Here is a 6062-nt window from a genome sequence, read left to right on the forward strand (position 1 = left end):
AAACTGATTAATTGATTTACAATACTCTTCTTGGTTAACTTCTTCATTACAATACCTCACTCTATTTTGATCATTCTCTCATCCCTCCAATTTGTTTGAAACTATTTTGACCACAATTACACATGATATTATAAAAGCGAATACTAACAGTTCTAGTTACAATCTTTGTTTCCCATCAGTACATTGAAATTGGCAGTTAAGAAAGGGCAGGGCTGAGTTTCTTCATCTAAAGTAACATGGTACACATGATATAATTTGAGGACCTACAATTTGAGGATCCTCTAGGTACCCTTCCCCCACTCTCAGAAATCAGACCCCACCCCACCCCTGCTTCCCATTTGATGAACTAGGCTTGCTAAGAGCTTGTAGCTCTCAGAGTTGAGTCTTCCCCTTCCCTCTTTTGGCTTCAGTGCAGCCTCCAGATCCAAGGCAGCCTTGAATGACCACAGATAGATCACCCGGTATGGAACTGTCCTCTTCCCATTGGAAACCTAGAAGAGCTGTTTCCCCAGAACTAAATGGAACTAAGAATCTTTCTCTCCCTTCAGGACACAATCACAGTTGCCTACAGCTGTGCTGTTATAATTCTCCTAATAAATCATGGGACCAACAGGCAAGATGTTTGTGTTCGGGATTCACTCCACTGTAACACCAAGATTGTGGAATGAGGCCTTTCTACTACGGTCATCTTGTCTCAACAGCATCTATATGATGATTCCCTATAGACAAAAGCATCCTTCTGGGAGTGTAGAAGGCCAGGCAAGAGTTCTAGGACACTGTGGGAGCAAAGAATCTGGGATCAAGCACACTAAAGAAGCTAGAGGTGGCTTTACTTCACCTGCCACCTTTTCCCCAGACAGCACAGCCAGCTGAACAATATTTAACTACCCCAGTGGTGTAGGTCCAAGAGGTCCACTTCTTCCTCTCCCCACATTGTCTACTGTAATGGAACAAGTATTTGAGACAGGCTGAGAGCGGGGGAGAAGGCTCACTGAGCTGGGAATCCACTTCTGTTGCCACGATGCATGATGTTCCCCAGATAATAGATAATTTCTATCTCGGTAAAAGGTGGTTTTGAGTTTCTGAGTTTCACAATTAAGTCAATTTTTTTTTTCTCATCCAGAGAAAGAAAATAAGGGTAGAAACTGCTTCTTGGATTGTTTAGCATTGAGACAAGGACCACTCACAGGGTGTTCAGCAGAATGACTTCCCCTCTATAACAACCCAAGTGTTGAGGTCTGGGCTCATCCAAGGCTTTCCCTACAGCCCTTATTTGTGGAGAAGAAACATAGCTCTTTCTCAAACTCTGGAGCATGCTTGACCAAGCCAGTAACAGCCTGGGGCCAGGACCTTGGGAGCTTTTCTCTGAGGCCCTGATGGAGATGGAACACAGCTGCTTCTCCAAACCAGGTAGGTACATGCTTGGCCAAGCCAGTAGTGGCCTGGTGCCAGGGTCTTGGAGCTGTGACTTCAGATTCTGAATCTAACCCTTCCCACCTTGTGGGGTTGTGATTATCTATCCCATGGCCACTGTGTGCTCAGTCTGTACTGCTCTTGTGTTTCCCCTGTGCAACATTGTTATATTAGCTTCTCACTGTCATCGTCCCATTGTGGAATAGTTTCTGCTGACCTTATCCCCCTTTTCCCCTGGAAATAGAATATAAGATGCTGTACTTCTTAGTAAGCTTCCTTGGCATAAGCTACAGTTTGTGCGAGACCTCCTGATCCCAAACTTATCTGTCTCCTTATCTTTGATCTCCTGGTCCTTTCTTTCAGGACTCTGTTACTGAAGAACGACCTGCTGCTGGTCCAGGTTGCCTAGGAATGTTGCCTATAATATTTGTAAGTTGTATTTTAAACCAACCGTAATGCTTTATTAAGACTATTTTAACCTTTGCTACAGAAATGTGTTTCAATGTTTCTTGTTCAGCTAATTCTTTCATTGTTAATATCAGTTAGTATCCCAAAGACATCTCTACCTCACCCTCTATGAAAGGGATTTGAAGCATTAGTCAATATTGAGGATGATAGGCCTGAGCAGCAGATGATTCCAGTGGAGAAGGGATTGGGGTATTACTGATATCAGTAGAGATGAGTTTAGGGCATTAGCTGATATTAGTACTGAAAGAACTGTTTTAAAAGGAAAACAGAGTGCTAAAATTCTAGGGCAAAGATCGAAATTGGACTATTGTCAGAACATCGAAAATAAGAGAAATCCAATTGTATAAAGGAAGAAACAAGTTTTACAATGTGTGTATGTGTGTGTGTGTGTTCTAGGAAGGAGTGCAAAAGTCAGAGAAATCAATACCTTGTAAATTGCTAGCACTCAGAGGTTGGCAGGTTATCACTTCCAGAGAAAGGACGCAGTAAGCAGGTTTTAGAAGGCTTCTGTCCAGCAGCACCACAAACTGGCCAATGGCGCCCCTGTAGGAATGCTCAGCTACAGTTTCAGTAGACAGAAACAGTGTTTCTTACAGAGGCTTTGGAAAGGGTGCTCTGCCTAATTTCCTCTTCTAGAATCTCTCCCCATAAATGCCTGCTACATGTTTTTCCACTGCGTTGGGCAAAGTATTTGCCATTGTAAGTAAGAATGACAATGAAAATGAGGATGATGGCGATGAGGACAATAATAAGGATGATGATGGTGGTGATGATAATGGAGGAGCTAATGATGCTGGTGACGAGAATGGAAATGATGATGGTGGTTATGGTGAAGATGATGATAATGATCACCACTATAATTACTGACATCCTGAATATCTACTGATCCCCAAGTATCAACCCAAGATAGGTGCAATTGATACCTCATTTCAGTCCTGTGTTACTGCTATGAAGTGGATACAACCTGAGCCTCAATACTTTGCCACTGAGGAGCCCATGCTCAGAGAGATGATGTGATCTGCCCACATTCTCATAGCTACTAAGTAGGTATGGGATATGTGAACTTGACTTGTGTGAGAGGACAAAATATTCATCGATAAGATAATAGAAACTTTTCTGTAAAAAAAAAAACATTGGGTGATGAAAATAATTACTGAGGTGTGGATTTGAGAAGAACACAACAGGAAAGAATAAAAAGATAAATCTTTTTGCTCTTGGAAATGAAGATCAGATCTGGAGCACTTTCATAGAGAACATGCTGAAAATAAAAAACCTTACCCTACATTCAGAAATACTAAGCAAAGGTCTCTAAGCACAGGAAGAGAGAGGTGCTCAGTGCCTACTAGCAACACACTAGTAGAGGCAGGTGTTTATTTGTCAGAGAGGCCACCAAACTTGCTGAATCAACTAGATCACAAGGATACAAATAACACAGGACAGATATAACAGACTCTCTAATCAAATTAGAGGTTATGAACTCTTATTACCACCCACTAGTAGCTATAGCTTTAAAGGTGAACAATATAAAAACTGGAATTTTGTTTTGTTTTGTTTTTGTTTTTCGAGACAGGGTTTCTCTGTGTAGCTTTGCGCCTTTCCTGGGACTCACTTAGTAGCCCAGGCTGGCCTCAAACTCACAGAGATCTGCCTGGCTCTGCCTCCCAAGTGCTGGGATTAAAGACATACGCCACCACCGCCTGGAAAAAACTGGAATTTTTAATGCATAAACAGTGTATGGGAAAGTGAATCATTAGCCACACACCTAGTGTTGGCAAAACATCTCCAATTCTCTGAGCCATGACCAATGACATTACCAGAACAAGAAAGGAACGGTGGTGTATTGTTTAATAACAAACCCAGAGAAGCAGAAAACCTATGCCCCCTAAAATGTCAACTATTGAATACCTTGTTGAAGAATAACTGAGGTTTCAGTTTCCACAGTCACTTGAGGCAGGATTGGCCCATTCCTTATCTCTTTGCAAACATGTATTAAAAATAGACTAGGAAAATTAAAATAGAATAGACACATACTTACATAAAACAAATACATAACCAAGAAACACCTGACATTATGGAAATTCATTACAAAAAAAAAAGGCAGTCCTGAACTCAACCAATGGTTTAGAAAAGAATTAAGAGAGAAAACAGAGGAATAGTGCTCAGATAAGAAATGAGTGAAGTATGTGGGCAGTGCCGGCTATAAAGGTCTAACTGGCCAGGTAGTGGTGGCACACACCTTTAATCCTAGCACTTGGGAGGCAGAGGCAGGCGGATCTCTGTGAGTTCGAGGCCAGCCTGGGCTACAGAGTGAGATCCAGGAAAGGGGTAAAGCTACACAGAGAAACCCTGTCTCAGGAAAAAAAAAAAAAAAAGGTCTAACTGATAGGCTGCATGGCGAATGAATGAAACCATGGCAAGCTAAGAATTTCTTGAGAGTGCAAAAAGACAGTTAACAGAAAAAAGGGAATTGATCTAGCTACTTTGAAATCTATCCAATGGGAGAATCATAAAAAACAAAACGAAGATGTTACTCTTAATTTTGCTGTTGTTATTTTTAATAGACTTAATTCACTTTTCTTGTATAAACACCCTCATATGATGGCCACAGCTAGAGCCTGGGTCCTCTGAACAGAGAAACCCGTGTGGATTTTTACAAGATGGTCAGTGAATTCCTGATAAGGAAACTTGGTAAACACAGTCTCTTTCCAGAGGTTGGCGGTCAGGTAGCTGTAGGTCTTAGAAATGGCATCAAAGGTGGCCTTGGCAAAGTTGCCCAGGGTAACAGTGCAGCCCCTGGCTGATGTGTAGGGGTCATCAATACCAGCCATAAGCAGTAGTTTCTTGGGCACAGGAGCAGAGCCGATGCCAGTGCCTCTGGGGAAAGGGATGAGACGCACCAACACAGAGCCACAGCGGCCTGTCACTTTGCATGGAACAGTGTGGGGCTTGCCAATCTTGTTCCCTCGGGGACAATGGAAAGTTTAGCCAAGATGATGGCCCCTCGGATGGCAGTGGCTACCCCTTTGGATCACTTAACACCAAGACCAATGTGACCATTGGAGTCCTTAGTAGCAACAAAAGCCTTGAACCTGGTCTGCTGGCCAGCCGGAGTCTGCTTATGCACAGGCATGATCTTTAGAACCTCATCCTTTAGGGATGGGCCCAGGAAAAAAAAAAATCGATAATCTCTGATCCCTTAATGGGCAGGAAGAGCAGGTAGCGCTGCTCTGGGGACTTGATCTTCATGTCCTCAACCAGGTGGCCCAGCTTAGTGACGAGGATGCACTCCTGGTTCTCAGTTTTACCTCCACGAGTCCTATGGCCTCGATTACCGCTGGCCTCAATCATGTCCACGGTCCCTAAAACCACTGCGGAATCATCCACAGAAGCTGCCCCAGCCTTCCAATCCTGGGCCACTGGGTCCTTGGGTCCCTCCAGTCCCTCCCACTGCACCAGCGTCATCCACTATTTGGTGTTTTCCCAAAGAAGTACTCCTAGGTTTTGAAGAGAGTATTTGCATGATTCTGGTACAGTGAATCCTGGTTGGATAAAAGATTGTGATGAATCAAAATGAACATGCCCTGGGAGTTAGCCAGCTTAGCTTCCTGTTGCTGTGACAGAACACTTGAGGTAAGCAGCTTATAAGGAAGGAAGTCATATTTTGGCTCACAGTTTCCGAGGTTTGGGCTTGTGCTTAGTTGACCCATTAGCAGGCTTGGAGAGCAGTACACAGTTGGGAGTGTGTGCTGGGAGAAGCTGCTGGCCTCATAGAAGCTGGGGGGCAGCACTCTTCTTTCTCCTATGCCTCCTCCAAGGGCACACACCCAGTAACCTAACCTCAGTTCACTAAGTCAGCCTCTTACTACCCACCAGTAGTGTCAGAAGCCTTCAGCACAGGGACCTTTGGGAGATAGTTAATATCCAAATCATGAAACTTCAGTACTTGAAAATAAAATCAAAGCACATCGGTGGTGTGTGGATCAGATTTCCAAGGCAGCACCTTCAGAGGTGAGGTTTGCAGACAGGTTTATTGAGAGTTTCTCCTGGAATCGACATGTGTCAGAAAGTAAGGTTAGGAGGACTGGGCAGGAGGAGAGGCTGGTAGTGAAGGACTGCATGGTGGCCCTTCAAAGATGGAATCACCATTTAACAAAATCCTAAACATACAAAACTATGGTATT

General features: G+C 43.5%; 1 pseudogene; it reads right to left on the bottom strand.

Annotated features, from left to right (window-relative positions):
• Positions 1-4472: 4472 nt before the first annotated feature.
• LOC131915607 (small ribosomal subunit protein uS5-like) lies at positions 4473-5343 on the bottom strand (annotated as a pseudogene).
• Between the last annotated feature and the right edge of the window lie 719 nt (positions 5344-6062).

The sequence above is a fragment of the Peromyscus eremicus genome, chromosome 7 (assembly GCF_949786415.1).
Source record: "Peromyscus eremicus chromosome 7, PerEre_H2_v1, whole genome shotgun sequence".
In the NCBI taxonomy this organism is placed as follows: domain Eukaryota; kingdom Metazoa; phylum Chordata; class Mammalia; order Rodentia; family Cricetidae; genus Peromyscus; species Peromyscus eremicus.